Below are 17,620 nucleotides of genomic sequence, written 5' to 3' on the forward strand. Positions count from 1 at the left end.
TGCCCCGAAAGAGATCCCAATGGTCCAGGTATCTGAAACCCTCCCTCCTACACCAACTGTTTAGCCACGTGTTGAGCTGTACTATCTTCCTATTTCTAGCCTCATAGGCACGAGGCACAGGGAGTAATCCTGAGATTACAACCCTAGAGGTCCTGCTTTTTAACTTTCTACCTAATTCCTTAAACTGCTACAATCTCATCACCCTTCCTACTTATGTCCTGAATATAGATGAGTCCACCACACAAACCAGCCCCCCATCCATTGACTCTGTCTACACTTAACGCTGCTTTGGCAAAGCAGCCAGCATAATTACGGGCCCCACACACCCCAGACATACTTTTTTTCTCCTTCTTCCGTCAAGAAAAGTATACAAAAGTCTGAGGTCACATACCAACCAACTCAAAAATAGCTTCTTCCTGTTACCATTAGACTTTTGAATGGACCTACCTTACATTACGTTGATCTTTCTCTACCCGCTAGCTGTGACTGTAACACTACATTCTGCACTGTTTTGTTTCCTTCTCTATCAACAGTATGCTTTGTCTGTACAGTGCGCAAGAAACAATATTTTTCACTGAATACAAATACATGTGACAATAATAAATCAAATCATTCTTTAAATGTAATGTCTTGCAGATGATACAAAGTTGGGTGGGAGGGTAAGCTGTGACAAGGATACTGACATGCTTCGGTATGATTTGGCCAAGTGGAGTGAGTGGGCCTATGCATGGCAGATGCCATGTGATATAGATAAATGTGGGGTTGTACACTTTGGTCACAAAAACAGGAAGGCAGACTATTATATGAACGGCTATAGATTGAGAGAGAGGAATGTGCAGCCTGACCTACGTGTCCTCATACACCAGTTGCTGAAACTAAGTATGCAAATGCAGCAGGTGGTAAAAAAGGCAAATGGTACGTTAGCCTTCATAGCATGGGGATTTGAGTGCAGGAGCAGGAATGTCTTGCTGCAGTTATGATGTGGATATGCTGGCGTTGGACTGGGTAAACACAGTAAAAAGTCTGACAACACCAGGTTTAAGTCCAACCGATTTATTTGATAGTACACTCGCTAGCTTTCGGGGTGCAGTTATACAGGGACTTGGTGAGACCACATCTGGATTATTTGCTTCTTTGTCTGAGGAAGGATGTTGTCACTATGGGGAGATTGCAGCAAATGTTTGCCAGACTGATCCTGGGATGGCAGGACTGATTTATGACCAGAGGTTGGGATTACAGTCGCTGGAGTTTAGAAGAATGATGGGGGGGGTGGGGGTGGTGGAATCTCATAGAAACCTGTAAAATTCTAACAGAACTAGACAGGTCAGATGCAGGAAGGATGGTCCCAATGAAGAATGAGTACAGAAGAACCAGAGCTCACAGTCTGTGGTTACGGGAGTAGGCCATTTAGGACTCAGATGAGGAGAAATTGCTTCACCCAGAGAGTGGTTAGATCATGGAATTCTTGCCACAGAAAGCAGTCAAGGCCAAAACAGGTGTTTTCAAGGAGGACTTAGATACAGCTGTTGGGGGCTAAAGGGATCAAAGGGTTCCATTTTCCTATTATGAAATCTTGTTGATTCTGCCTGATTGTATTATGATTTTCTAAATATCGTGTTATTATTAGCTAATGGACTGCAGCATTTAATGTTAGTTGGCCTGTAGAATCATAGAATGCCTACAGTGCAGAAGGAGGACATTTGGCCCATCGAGTCTGCACCACTCGGAGTCTTACCTAGACTGACATCCCCAATCCCCGTAATCTCTAATCCACCTTACCTACACAATTTAGGACACTAAGGGGCAATTTAGCATGGCTAATCCACCTAACTTGACCGTCATTTGACTGTGGGAGGAAACCCTAGCTGACACTGGGAGATCATGCAAACTCCACAATGACAATTACCCGAGGCCGGAATTGAACCTCAGTCCCTGGTGCCATGAGGCAGCCACCATGCCGCCACTTTATTTTCCAGTATTATTATGCATGTGATTTTTTTCACAGGAAACATTTTTCATTCCTGATTCCAAATGAGGTGCAGTTACCAAATGTCATTTTCAGCATCAAGTTATTGCTACACAGGCTTTTTCCCCCACTTACGAAATTGAACAAGGAACAATTGCTGTATCCTGAATGAATAGATCATTAAAACACTAAAACATGTATGGAATGTACGGTGATTTTGTATGCATATTTGTTTTAATAGTGTCTTCTCTTTTATACTCTGCCCTGCATGACTGCGTTCACTGCAACTGAGGGTGACTTGATTAGAATGCAACCCCACAGGGTTTCTCACTGGGAGCTATTCCCAAGTCGTTAATGTGCTGGAAGCTTGTTATTGTATTACTGCCGTGTACGTTGACAGTACTCCAAAACTAAATGCAATTGGAGATTTGTGTGACATTTGCCTGATATAAATTTCCAGCTACGGTTCAGGTCGGCACCTGGGATCAACACTTCAATGTAAAGTTGCAATTTGCAAGTATATTATTACTTTGCCTTTATTTGCCAGTTCTACATAAACATATCAGTAAGATGCAAATAGATTGCCATGATCTAGTTAATGAAAAATAAAGCAAAGGCAGAACTTGCAATTAAGTGGCTCTTTCAAGAGTTCTCCTGACATCCGACTTCACAGCCAATGAAATAATTTAGAAGTGCAGGTTCTGTTATAATCCAGAAATTATACAATGTTGTGAATTAAAAAGGATGCATTACTCTGGAGGAACACAAATTTCCTCCCCCTTCTTGATAAGGGAACAATATTACAAAAACCTCGCTTTATGAATAATTAGCCAAGATTGTAATAGTGTATTTCCTTCTCCCAAATGAATGAGATTGAGAATGTCCCACATTTACACTATCCTCATTTATTGCAATGGCATATGGCATTAAATAGATCTATTGATTTCAGTTACAAAAATGCTCCTTTAAAAACATTGAATGCAATGGCTATTTTGGGCAGTTGAGGATTAAATGGTGGTCATAACTGTTGTGTTATTGAAGTATGGAATCAGAAAGATGTTGTGCAATATTCCTCCATCCTTTATCATATTTCATTTTACGTTATACGTTTCACAAGGTCATAATTCTTGCAACTTGAGTAAATATTACAAATACCTGCCGCTTACTGATAACAGTATTACCATTTACAGACAGTTTACACTTAGGTTCAAATGAGAAAAGGCTGATAAATTTTCTTCTGTTCTCATAAGGAAACAAGAAGCTTTTTTAATTAAAAGGAATTTTCCATTGCTAAAACTTCAGTAGTGATTGCATTGCTAAGGAACTCTGCTGATTCAGATTTTGTATTGAATTGATTGGCTGCAAGTACCAAAGACAGACAAGTCTTCTCAATTACTGTTCACTTGAAATAGCAAACAAATCACACCTGAAGTAAGCGATAGAGATTCTGCTTACATGTCCTAAGATAAAGTTCTCTTAAAATAATGTTCTGTCGTAAAATACAATTGAACAAACTTTCTGCTAATCTTTGGTAAAGAGAGCTTCCTGGAATATGTCCCCTGTTTTAAAATATAGAAAGAATTCTTAATTCATGTGCTATATAGTCGAGAAAGTGTTAATCTTTTGGGAAAAATGCTGGTTTTGATTTGATTTATTATCGTCACATGGATTAACATACAGTTAAAAGTATTGTTTCTTGAATGCTACACAGACAAAGTATACCGTTCATAGAGAAAGAAAGGAGATAGAATGTAATGTTACAGTCATAGCTAGGGTGCAGAGAAAGATCAACTTAATGCAAGGTAAGTCCATTCAAAAGTCTGATGCAACAGGGAAGAAACTGTTCTTGAGTCAGTTAGTATGTGACCTCAGATTTTTTGGAGGTTTGAAAGTGAGCTTCAGCTTTTAATTTCCATGGGTATAGTGCATGACCAGCAGGCATTTCGATATGTAGAATTCATTGCGTAGCGACCAAATCTGGACAAAACAATTAATGTTGAAAGTTTTAAAGTTTAAAACTAGTGTGTTATTTAAACAATTTCTCAGAAGCAGAACAAATTTACTATTCTTCCCTCAGCTCGTTGTTGTTTTGAATTTGAATTGTCCCATTGAGTTATTAATAAAGATCTTTGGGTACCTTAGCATATTAGGGTAGGTTATGATCTGAAAAGGTCATTCAGTTTACCTAACTTGTCCATTATTCAGCCACACAAGTAGAAGTTAGAATATTTTCATTTCTCTCTACATGGCTTATTCAAGAATTTGACCTTTTTTTTGAATTAAGAATTTAGAACATAAAAAAAAATCCCTTTGAGCTTGCTCCACCATTCAGTACAATCATGGTTGATCTCTGGCTTCCGTTTTCCCATATGCTCCCCAAATTGCTTGATTCCCTCAAAGACCAAAAATCTATCTATCTAGTTTAAATAGATTCAACGATTAAGCATCTGCAACCCTCTGTCACAAAGATTCACAATGCTTTGAGGGAAGAAATTCTCCCTCAGCGCTGTCCTAAATGACTGGCCCCTTATCCTGAGATGATGTAGTTCCCTGACTGGGGGTGATTTTTCCCATCCCATCTGCCACAGGAATCATAGCAGGTAGGGGGGTGGCGAACCATTCAAACGCCCATTCCCTCGGGCGGGTTTTTCCAGTTTTGGGGTAAGCGCAACCAGGAAATCCCACCCCAAGGGCCCGATTTCACCACCAAGCGGCGTGAAAAATTGGTAAAGTTGGGTGTGAGGCGAGTGGCACGATCCGCAACCACATCCGTGCCGGCTGCCCCTTTACCAAGGCATGAAAATGGCCACAATCGGGACTGCATCCGAAATGGGTGCAATGGCAATTTAAATGCATTTGCATGTACTTAAATTGACTTAATAGCCTGCAAGCCCAAGCTTACTGGCACTTCCCCCTTTACCACCGTGTTCACCCATCCAGAATCGGCGAGAAACAGACATGCTCCACAAAAGTCTGATTTGGAGGCTGCAGTTCATGAGGGGATAAGTGCTGAGAGTCTGATGACTCTCTGCTTGAGATCTGGGAGGTCCGCTGCACTCTGCCTGAGAACATTGATGGGGAGGGGGGGGCCCGCTGCCATTCTGCCTAAGATCAGTGAGGGAGAAGGGATGAGTCCGCTGCCACTCTGTCTGTGATCAGTGAGAGGGAAGGGTAGGTCCACTGCCACTCTGCCTGTGATTAGTGAAGGGTAAGGGGGGGGTCTGCTGCCAATGTGCCTGTGATCAGTGAGGGGATAAGGGGAGCTCCACTGCCACTCTGCCTGAGATTAGTGAGGTGGGAGGGGCCCGCAATTGGGCTGGGTGGCGGAGGGGGTGCAGGGGACAAGGGGGTCAGTAATGTTGTGGGCAGTGTCTGTAGGGGTGAGAAGGAGACGTTATGTGGCATGGGAGCAATATGGCAAGGGAGCCGATTCTACCTTTTTTTTCCTGCACATGCGCAGTTGGAGCCAATCAGAGCTGTAGGGTTTCGGGCGCGTTAAGGTCCGCCCACAGGCTTCTGCAGCAACAATTCTGAATTGATGATATTTTTCAGGCAAAGTGCGCATGGGGGCGCCTGAGAACGGATCTAAAAGTCAGATCCGAAACACCCAGTTTCAAGTCCACCCAGCACTTTGAATCAAAATGGTAAAATAGTACCCCAGGACTATGATCATTGTGCAGTGGAACTTAAATAAATCTGCTAAAAGTTTCAAAGGCTAGAAGTCAACATTTTCTTTCCACTCACCCATTTACATAATACTCTTGAATAATGTCACAAGGAAGATGTACTTAGCTTTTGTATAAATGCTGATAATACTCAGTTCATCTTTATCCCTTCTATCAAATGGTGGTTGTTACTCTCACTCATTGCAGACTTGATAATAAGCTGAAACTTCCTCCAGCTAAATGATGGGAAAATGAAAACCATCCTACCACTCCCCATCTCAACTGCATCAATCTCTCTGGCTGTTGCCTGAGGCTAAGCTAAGAGTTCTCAATCTTTGGCTGCCCAGCTTGAGTGTCATGGTAACTCCCTTGCCTACGTCTGATCTGTTCTCTTTATCATTTCACGGAGAGATTTCTGCAAACGTTTCCTTGTCAGCCTCTGCAGTCTCATCATCCACAAACACTCCTCCCCCCCACTCCCCTCCCCCTCAAAGTTGGGAACAGAGACAGCAATGACCTGAAAATACCAGTGCTGGATGGCATGTCAGTTACAGGACACAGTTCCTGGCAGTGATCACTAGGGTGGGGGAGAGCAGCACAGATTTTCACACACTCCTTCCAATTGAAGCCAATCAAATCAGTATAGAGGCTTAAGAGCTTTTCGAGGTTGGATATTGAATTATTTATTGAGGTTCATATATTACATGTGCTGTCTGTAGCAGATTGGATTAAGGAAGGTGGTTAAAGAGTGGGTTGATAGTCATGGTCGCCTCATGGGTGGGTGTAATTGAGGCAAAGTGGGCCAGGGCACTTAGTAAAGAAGTGTCCATACTATGCTGCTGTGCAGATGGAAGGAAGAGTGGGCACTTGATGTCTGGGAATTAAATGGGGTGGCACCTCCCTAGCACTGGACAGAGCAGCAGGGCACAGCTGTCAATCATAATGAGAGTGGCCAGAAAGGAAGTTGTGGTTGATAGGGCAGATCATGGGCCCACTGGTGATGAAGTAGAAGGCCTTGATGCAAATAGCAGATTCCTGCCTTTGGATAACAGTAACCATTGTGTTGGAGTCATTTAGATGCCCTTCATCTAAACCATCTCTGTTCCCAGCCCCACTGGTTCTATATGGACAGAAAACCAATCTCCATCATAATTAAGAGGTCACTGATGCGAAAATCTTAATTTTAATCAGTTTCCCCCTGGAGGCAGCTTTTTGTCCAGGTAACAAAGCCTCCATTGGTGAAAATTCAATCCAGGTTCCAGTCGCTCTTTAATTTAAAAGTAGATAAATAGTAAAGAGAGTTATATGAAACAGTCCTTGACTCATGAGCTTAGATGATTATGGCCGTTGTGATTTGAGATTCCAACGAAGTTCGTTTCAGTCGGTGAATAATCAATTTCGAGGTTCTAGCAGAGTTGACTTCAGCAGGTGACTAGATGATTTTTGTGATTCCAGTGTTCTGTAGTTTGGTAGAGAAGCTTCCCAGTTTTCTTTTACACAATGGTCCTTGCTGACTTGGCTGAAAGAGAGAGATTGAGATATACCTGTAAAATGGCTAGCTACAGCGGTACCGGGAATGTGCCTGCTGGCTTTTATTTCTGTGTCAGGGGAAGTATGGTAGTCGTAGAACGCCGGAGATCCTGGTTTGATTCCAGCCTTGGATCACTGTCTGTGTGGAGTTTGCACATTCACCCTATGTCTGCATGGGTTTCTTCCTGCACTCCAAAGATGTGTGGATTAGGTTGATTAGTCATGATAAATTGCTGTTTAGTGTCAGGGTAATTAGCAGGGTAAATATGTGGGATTATGGATATAAGGATTAGGTAGAATTGTTGTTGTCAGCGCAGGCTTGATGGGCCAAATGACCTCCTTCTGTACTGTAGGGATTGTATGATTCTATGACCAGACTTCCAGCACTTGTTCTCACACAGCACACACACCAGCAGACAACTGGGTGACTTTTCAGCTGGCTTTTAGTCGATTTGTTGTATATTCCAAGTGGGAAGGCAAATCTGGGCATTACATAGGGAATCTCTTGATGAGATGGCCATTATGTCCCATTGTCTCCACTGGAGATGGCAATTACTTTCTGAATGCTTTTTAGAAATATCTGGTTTGATAACAGAGTGGGTGGAGTTCCATAGTCCCTTGGAGTATCACCCTGCAGCAAATCAGCCAGTGGCTTGTGTGTCCATTTTTTAAAATATTTCCGAATGTAATTCTGCGTTTTCTTTCATTATTATGACACTATACCATATCAGAAAAAATTGATACCCCTGTTCCTGTGACTAATTTAAAATTCATCCTGTAGGCCTCAAAGATGTGGTGTTAAAACTGCCCAAAGAATGAGTGGTCATGTGACATGACCTATTAATGGCTAACAGCAGCTTAGCAATCTGTTTCTGTGTTGCTGGCCAGAATTCCATTGTTCCTCCTTAGGAGAGAGACAACTTAGTTATTAGCATATTTTCCAGTTCAACAGGTTTTGATCTTTCACTTTTGTGATAGGTAAAGTTTTTTTAAAGTTAAAGTTTTTTGAAGTTTAGTTATTAGTGTTACAAGTAGGCTTACATGAAGTTACCGTGAAAATCCCCTAGTCACCACAACCCTGTTTGGGTACACTGTAGGAGAAATTAGCATGGCCAATGCAGCTAACCAGCGTGTCCTTCAGACCTAGGGAGTTAACTGGAGCACTGGAGGAAACCCATGCAGACATATGAGAATGTGCAGACTCCACACAGACAGTGATCCAAGCCGGGACTTGGTTCGACTCAGGCCTTAGGTGACTGTCAGTGTGGAGGTTGCGGTTCTCCCTGTGTCTACGTGGGTTTCCTCTGGGTGCTCTAATTTTCTCCCATGGTCCAAAGATGTGTAGGTTAAGTGTAAATTCACCAGGTTATGGGGTGGGGAGTTGGCCTGGGAGGTGCTGTTCCAAAGAATCAGTGCAGACTCAGTGGGTCTATTGGCCTCCTTCTGCACTGTAGGGATTCTATGGCACTAACTGAATAGTAAATGCGATTCCAGGGCAATTACTTTATTTCCATAACGTAACCTTAATGCTCGTGTGATGCTGATGAGTGTGGTGTTGGGAGTTGGCAGTAACTACTGTTAGGGTTTGGATTCCTGACTGGAAATCCTGCTTTTTGTGTATGAGGAACATCACTGAACTGTAAAATTATTAATCGTTATTTGTGTACGAGACAGTCTCTTAAGTGAATGCCCTAGACTGAACATCATTTAAAGAAATAAAGTCCATACTCAGACATAAGTGTATTTAGATGATGTTACAGACTGAGTGCAGCCATTTTGATCTCTCCCCCAGGTAATTTTTGAAGAATTTTGAACAATTTTCTAATTGTTACCACCTGATGGCTCTAGCAGTCTGTTTGTATGGCCAACAACATCATAGTTGCAGTGAAGATTTGGAATTCTGACAAAATGCTATTGTAGCCTACATTAGAAAACCAGTCCAGAAGTGAACGGTAATTACGTTTGAATTGACCTTAGTGGTATTATAGGATCTAAAACCAGGCTAAACTACTGATTTAAAGACTCATTATCGTATGATGCATAATTGCACACAACAATATGATTAGTGTGCTGATGCAAGTTGCAGAATATCACTTGAAGTTAAACATTAGATCTTAAGGTTTGTTATTCAAAATTCTAAGCATTTCATTGTAATACATATGAGGTGCAATTACAGTGTGCAGGTTTGTAATTTGCAATGAATGGTTCTATTGAGCATGTTTGCTCAGATTCTGAAAAGCTATTTGCCTAAAGATGATGTTGCTACAAGTCTATAAGATATTTTAAGACTTGGAAGTTGGTTGGTAAGAATTAGAAAGTACGTATATGTACGTTTATCAGCGCTAATTTCACAGACAGCCATGGAGCTTTTTCCTATAATTCATTGTGACTGAAAGCCAATTACATTTTCAATGTAAGCACAATAATAATTCACAATTCAAAACAAATTATATTAAAAATGAACGTTATTAAAACGTAGAAAATAAAGATGGAGCAACTTATCCTTTCCTAATTCAAAAATCGTTGGAATAATGTAAAATAAATTAAATTTTGTTTTTAGGGACGCTGTGCTGAGCAAGTGTTTCTTTCCTTTAAAACTAGTAAAACCGGTCCACACCATTTAACAAAAGAAAGAGTTGCATTTCGATCACATCTTTCATAAGCAGAACGCATCCCAAAGTGCTTTGCAGTCAATGAACAACTTTGAAGTGTATTCATTGTTATAATGCAGGAAACTGCTGCAAACGGTAGAGTGATAGTGACTTGTTAGGACTGAGTTGGGGAGAAATTCCTTCACCCAGAGAGTGGTAAATGTGTGAAATTCACTATCACAAAAAGTAGTTGAGGCCAAAACATTGTGTGATTTCAAGAAGGAGTTGAATATAACTCTTGGGATCAAGGAATATGGGGGAAGGTGGGATCAGGGTATTGAATTTGATGATCAGCCATGATCAACATGAATGGCGTGGCAGGCTTGAAGGGCCAAATGGCCTAATCCTACTTCTCTTTTCTATGTATGTTCCTACATATGTGGAGGGATGTCCTCTCTGAGGATAGTGAATCTGTGGAAACCTTTACTGCAGAGGCCTGTGGGTCATTAAGGATATTCGAGGTTGAGATAGACAGATTTTTAATCAGTAAGGGAATCAAAGGTTATGCGGATAAGATGGAAAAGTGGAGCTGAGCATTTTATCAGATCAGTCATGTTCTCATTGAATGCACAGCAGACTCGATGGGTCAAAAGGTCTGTTTCTGTCCCAACATCTTATGAATACTGGGGATAGGAACACAGAAAATTACTGGGGAAAGGAACATTGAAAATAGGAGCATAAATAGGCTATTTGACTCCTCAAGCTTGCTGCACCATTGAACTAGGTGTTGGCTTCTACCCCAAAGCCATTTTCCTGCACCATCCCCATCCTTTGCTGCCTTTAATTTCAATCTGTTTTGAACATGCTCAATTACTGAATCTCTAAGGGTGAAAATTACAAAGACTCACTACTGTCTGAGGGAAAAGATTTCTTCTCATCTCATTCCAAAATGCTCCCCCCCCCGGCCCCTTATTCAGAGATGGTGAGTCCTTGTTCTCGAGTCCCCGATCACCCCTAGGATAGTCCTTCTTCAAAATAGTTCTGTTGGATCTGGCAGGGCAGACAAGGCCTCAGTATAATTTCTCATTCAAAATTATATTTATTTTTGGAGAGTTTAATCTTTGTAGTTCTATCAATTGCATATTCTCATATGATAACTGTTGAATGATGAGGATTGTAATGATAATGATTAACTTTTGATTTATTGAATTTTTTTATTTATCGCCATGTTGCATGGTCTTTAGAGGACTGATCCAGCCTGATTTTTAAGACAGGTATGAAGGATTCATTCAACTCCATTCAGTTCCTAATTCTGCCGTTCAAGGAGGGATGGCTTCAGTTTTGGTGGAGGCGAGTAGGGGGCAGGAATAAAATGGAAAACTTGATGGAAATTTGTTTTTTGACCATTTTCTATAGACCATAAGATATAAGAGCAGAATTAGGTCATTTGGCCCATTGAGTCTGCTCCGCCATTCAATCATGGCTGATGTGTTTCTCAACCCCATTTTCCTGCCTTTTCCCCATAACCTTTGACCTCCTACCAATCGAGAACCTATCTATTTCTGCCTTAAATACACTCAGTGGCCTGGCATCCACAGCCTTCTGTGGCAATGAATTACACAGATTTACTATCTGGCTGAAGACATTCTTCCCCGTCTCGGTTCTAATGGGTTGGCCGTTTACTCTGGGGCTGTGCCCTCGGATCCTAGTCGTACCTAATAATGGAAACATCTTCTCCACGATCACTCTATTTAGGCCTTTCCATATTCTGTAAGTTTCAGTGAGATTCCCCTTCATTCTTCTAAACTTCGTTGAGTACAGACCCAGAGTCCTCAAATGCTCCTCATATGTCTGGCCTTTCATTCCCAGGATCATTCTTGTGAACCTCCTCTGGACCCTCTGCAGGGACAGCACATCTTTCTTTAGATACAGACCCCAAAATTGTGCACAATATCCCAAATATGATCTAGTCTGAGCTTATAAAGCCTCAGCAGTACATCCCTGCTTCTCTCAAAATGAATGCTAACATTGCATTTGCCTCCCTAACCACCAACTCAACCTGCAAGCTAACCTTAAGAGAATCCCGAACTAGGACTTCCATGCCTTTCATCAACTGAGCAAACAGCAGCATTGGTGAAAGCATTTCAACAGGATGTCCAATTGTCTTTTCCACCATGAGACGTGCATAGATAGAAAAATCAAGGAAATATTTGATATCTTCTTGAACAATATTATGTGAAAGTAAATTTTCGGTGACGAGTTTTCAGGATGTTTGATTGCAGCCTTGCATTTCTTTTAAAAGATTGGTTTTGGTCTGGTGGCCAGGATGGACCCACAGGTACTTAATACCGGTAAGGTACATCTTTCACAATTGATTTGTTTGACACAGCAACATCGTAGCTTGGATCCCTCCACTCCCATTCACATTCTGCAATTGAGAATTCTGCACTTTGGTAAACTAGTTTGTAAACATTCTTGTCTGACTCCCCTGTTCTTCTTTCGAATCTCCTTATAGCATACATGATTATATGAACTAAGTAAACAGGCCTATCCCAGTGCCTTATTGTGTATAGTCTTTTTGAGACTTTTGAGAACTGCGTGGGTTGAACTTGGGTTGAACTAAAAGTAGGGAGGTCTTGCTGCAGCTGTATAGGGCATTGGTGAGGCCGCAGCTGGAGTACTGTGTGCAGTTTTGGGCGCCGCACCTGCGCAAGGATATTTTGGCCTTGGAGGGAGTGCAGAGGAGGTTTACTAGGCTGATACCGGAGTTGAGGGGGTTGAGCTATGAGGAGAGGCTGAATAAACTAGGCTTGTACTCGTTAGAGTTTAGAAGAATGAGGGGAGATCTCATTGAGACGTATAAGATGATGAATGGGATGGATAGGATAGAGGTGGAAAGACTCTTCCCGCTCAAAAAGGACAGTAGGACTAGGGGGCACAGCCTCAAGATAAAGGGGGGGCAGTTCAGAACGGAGTTGAGGAGGAACTTCTTCACTCAAAGGGTGGTGAATCTCTGGAATTCTCTGCCCGTTGAAGTGGTGGAGGCTGCCTCGCTAAATATTTTTAAGAAGCGGGTTGATGGGTTTTTGATAAGCGAGGGGATTAAGGGTTATGGGGAGAGGGCGGGAAAGTGGAACTGAGCCACGACAGATCAGCCATGATCTTATTGAATGGCGGGGCAGGCTCGAAGGGCCAGATGGCCTACTCCTGCTCCTATTTCTTATGTTCTTATGTTCTTAACTTGACCTCTGACACTCCCTTTATGCTATTGGGACTAAGCTGACTTCTATTTAATGTTCAATCTGAATAAGTACAAAATAAAGAACTTTATATGTAGGATTATTTCAGTTTAAAGCAAAAGAATTGTAAAAGTTTTGCTTCAGAAAATGTGCAGAAAATCTGCCTCATGTCTTCTGGGAGATCTTCCTTCACGTTATGACTGGGTAATCTCCAAGTTGTTCCATAAATGAAAACTATATGAGAAACCTGTCGGAATGTTGGAATTCTGAAAGATTTTGGGCCATATCATTGCAGGTTATAGGTTCAGCTTTCATAGCAAGGAGAGAATTAAAGAGAGGATTGAAAGTGAATACCTCTTCAGTCTATTGCAGACCAGACATGGGTAACTTCAACATGGAGAGAAAGCAATCTGTCTCCAATATTGAGAGAAATTAAAAAAGAAGGGAGGGACCATCAAGCACTCCTTTGATCCCTAATTATAGGGTAGAAACAAAGTCAACAATAAGAACAGTGTTTCAACTCAAATTTTGTTCCTTAGTTACGAGCAGAACACAAGGATGTTACACAATATTAAAGCACACTCAATTCTTCCCATCACTTTAAGCTGATGAACTTTATGTTCTCTCTTCTGTGAGACAAAAATGTGAATCCCATTGCAGTCATTTTCAGGTTTCTACTAGGTTTGTAATATTGAATCATTACTTATCCACAAAGAGTCTATGGGGAGCACCTCCTACTTCCATATCAAGTATCACTGCCTGAAGTAGGTAATTTTTACAAACTAAACTCTGTTGTCTCCTGCAACTTGACCTGCAGTAACACAGCAGAACAAGAGCAATGTCCTGCTCTTAGCCATCAATACCTACTTCTGGACAGCAGTCTTGACCCATTTGTTTTGCTCCAGCCAGCTGTCATCTTTGGAGCATCACGAAGACCCAGAGGCTAGCTGTTGCTGGGTAACAAATGACGCTCCCTTGCTACCTGGCTCAGGATTCCCTTCTGCCAGCCAATCACATGTAGACAGGACAGCTGCAATGACAACCACGCATCCGCCAGTAACATTTTGGAGCAAACCATTGACATTCTGAAACAACTGCCTAAACTGCTGTGAGGGAGCTGTGAGTGCTCACTGGAGTGTGTCTCCAAGTATCTGGTGGTCTGCTCCATTCTTCACAATATTACTTCCACGAGGGCACAGCCCTTGCCACTAGGCCTTTGCAGTTCACCTTGAAGGGAGGAAACATCTGGGTCCCATTCACTCTGGACAGGCTGTCAATGAGTTTCGCTGAGATCTCATCCCTTCATTACAGTTGCTCCACAATTTCACACTTTTAATCCAAGTACGGGCTGGTGTGCTGATAGAGTGACCATCCTACCGGTGTTAGAGAGGATGGGTTTCAAGCTCTGTGTGAAAGTCTTTTCTGAATTGGAGAAGGACTCTGACATATTCCATGACGAGTGCAGGCTTTCTGACAGGCATCCCAGTGCACTAAACATAGTTATGTATAACTCAATCTTCCTCTGTAGTCTAAATCTGTATCTAAACCCTCTGTAGTAGGACCAATGTGTGACCTTGGTCTCTGAGTTGACATCTGAGTTATCCTCTTCTCCACCCTTGCTTCCAATTGTGCGCAGTGTCTTACCACATGTAGAGCACTCTTACATCTAGCCTCCAAACGGTACATTTGGAACGAGGCTGTAAACTGGTAGCTGAGATTATAAGAATGAATGCCAGTGATTATTCATCTTCAATGTCTTCTTCCTCCACTCACTGGGAAGCCTCTGGTTCTTGGTAGAAGGATTAGAGTTTCATTGTTGTGGGAGGAGAGGGGAAGTAAATAGTGCATGCTTACAGTAACTGTCACTTAAGATGGAAGAGATTGTGAAATGTGGGAGAAGTGGGGTGAGAGAAGGAGGATTAAACATGCAGCTACCCTCAACATCAACCACTTTAGCTCCACCAATGGCCATGGCCTCAGTGAGGTACCTTCCCAGGGTAGCCAGCATTGTTTCTTCCAAGGGTGTTAAAACATGCAAGTGCATTTGTCTTCCTTTTATTTCCTCCTACTGTTGTTCCTAGCTCTACTTCTGGGTCCTTCATTTGCATGAAAGATGGGAATGTGTCAGTGAGTGGCCTGCAATATGTTTGGGTGATGTAGCAGTCATGGTTGAACAGTTGCCAATATACGTGTGCTATGAGTTGCGGGTGCGGGGCTTTCAACACTTTGAAGCTTGTGAGGATGAAATAAAGTACACCGATTTTAAGGTTGTGTACTGATTGTTTTCTGCGCTGCTTCTACATTCTAGATGTAATACTCCTGGCTTTGTCTTCTACTGTAACTTGTTCCCAGTACTTCCTAAAGCTTGGCCTGGAACTCTTGCACAGCCTGTATTAACTTTTAGGGAAAAAAACTCCAATTTCTTGCAGCCATGATGCATCTTCTCTTCAAGAGATGTAAGCTGCCGTTCTGGTTTCTGATAAATTCTCGTATGCTGCACTCTGCAGTAGGAGGGCCTTAACAGAAGAGAGGCAAAGAAATAAGGATGGTGACTACTGGCTTCTGAATGTTTGGTTGAGGAAATGGCAGAAATAGCACATTTAATGGTTTTTAAAAAAGAGAGGTTGAAAATGGGGTGGGATATTACAAGGGAGAACAGGTTATGTTGGAGTTTTTAAGGAGACGGTGATAATTGTGAGTTTGAAAGTGAGTAGCCAGTGTCTGATGTATTTGAACAATTTCTAAATATCAACTTGGAGGAGCCAGGAAGATGGAAGAGATTGTGAAATGTGGGAGAAGTGGGGTGAGAGAAGGAGGATTAAACATGTAGCTACCCTCAACATCAACCGCTTTAGCTCCACCAATGGATGTTGGGTTAATGCATAATTGCAAATTAAATTATTTTGATTTCTAATTCTGTTCACCAATTTGGAACAAAGTATATCAAGAGAGTACTTCCTGGGGAATCCTTTTCACTAAAATCAATTCTGATTGCCTTAAAAATGTCAGAAAAGAAAATGAAATTTGAACTTGTACAGTCTGTTTAAATGTTGAACCTGTGATGTTCAAGGAAACGTTTTATTAATTCTAACAACAATTCTCTGTTTAACAATGTCTAATTATTAAGCTTTGAAAATTTAATCTTATCAATTGTAATCTCATCGGGACAATCTTGAAACAGGACCCAGAAGTAGAGTTATTACAGTATCATTTGACTAACAACATGGAACAATCATTGTTCAACAACACAATGATGAATTACAGCATTGAATTATACATATTGTGATATCATTGTTTTGTCAAACACACAAGTTTCATTGTAACCAGTTACCAATGTGGGAGGTCTGCAGGAAGAGAATCAAATATTCTGAGACAGCAATTTTTGAGGAAGATTGTACTTTACCATTGTCTGTCTGGCAAATCTAATTGAATCTTAAAAGCTCCCCTCCAAGCCACTTACCATCTATTGCCATTCCTTCACTGTTGCTTGGGCAAAATCCTGGCACTCCTTCCTGAACAGCACTGTGTGTGTGTACGTACTCCACATGACGTGCATTCGTTCAAGAAGGCAGCTCACCACCTTCTCGAGGGCAGTGAGGCTGTTCAGTGAATGCTGGCCTAGCCAGGAAAGCCCACATCGCTTCAATTAATAAAATAAATTTGAGGTGGTTGAGCATAGTGGGTAAGGGGACACTTATGAATGCTATCTGCATGGGTGTTCAGAAGGCATTTCTTGTTCTTTGCAAGATTACAGGAGCAATTCTCCCAAAAAAAGTTCTAAGAGTTGAATTCACAGGAAAAATTGCGTAAATTGCGATTGTTTTTTCAGTGGGAGTTCAGACTCGAATCTCCCACACTCTGTGCAATCCAGAGGTCACTATCGTGAATATCATTAAAAGCTCGGGGGATGGGGCCTATTCACGGCAGAGTCTGACAGTTCCGGAACCCTGCGCATGTGCAGTGGCCCCGAACTGTCAGCCTCCCGATCGCTGGCCAGTCCAGGACCCGGCATTGCCCTGATCGCTGGCCTCCCTCCAAGCCCATCTGGATCCCAATACAGAGTGGCAGTAGGATCCCCCATCCCCACCAATTGCCCCCTGTCTCCTAGGCCCCGCCCCCTTGGCACTGCTGATGCCTGGTGGGCAGTGCCCAGGTGCCCCTGGTCATGGGCATTTTGCCCCTTGGGCAGTGCCGGGGTCACGGACAGGCACTGACAAGGTACCCATGCCCAGGGGGCACCACCCTTCACCACCCAGTCCCCTTGGGGGGGGGAGCTGATTAACCCCCTTCACTCTAGTGAGGTCTCCCACTGGTTCTCCGAAAGTGGGGAGCTATTCTAAAACCCGCCAGAGTGAATTTGTACTGGCAGGGTGGGAGATGCTATCAGGCCTGAAGAATTCAATCCCAGGCCCGGTAATCATATTTAAATCACATTAAAATAGATTAAAATGATTTACCTGGTGTTCCAGCTGGTTTTCTGCATGGCCCCAACTGCACCAAATATCCGGCAGTGGGAGATGCAATTGCGTCGGGAACACATGCGTGAATCCCGCAAATTGGTGCATGTACACATCTCCCGAGCCGTCAAAATAATTAACGGGCCGGAATGGGACAATAACTGCCTACAAG

The 17,620-nt window shown here is 42.3% G+C and overlaps 1 protein-coding gene across 4 annotated transcripts in view; it reads left to right on the forward strand.

Annotated features, from left to right (window-relative positions):
* The window catches only part of arhgef28a (Rho guanine nucleotide exchange factor (GEF) 28a), a 393,722-nt gene that overhangs the window by 176,732 nt on the left and 199,370 nt on the right, over positions 1-17,620 (forward strand). The window lies entirely within an intron of this gene.

This window comes from Carcharhinus amblyrhynchos, chromosome 5 (assembly GCF_965287045.1).
Source record: "Carcharhinus amblyrhynchos chromosome 5, sCarAmb.v2.hapA, whole genome shotgun sequence".
In the NCBI taxonomy this organism is placed as follows: domain Eukaryota; kingdom Metazoa; phylum Chordata; class Chondrichthyes; order Carcharhiniformes; family Carcharhinidae; genus Carcharhinus; species Carcharhinus amblyrhynchos.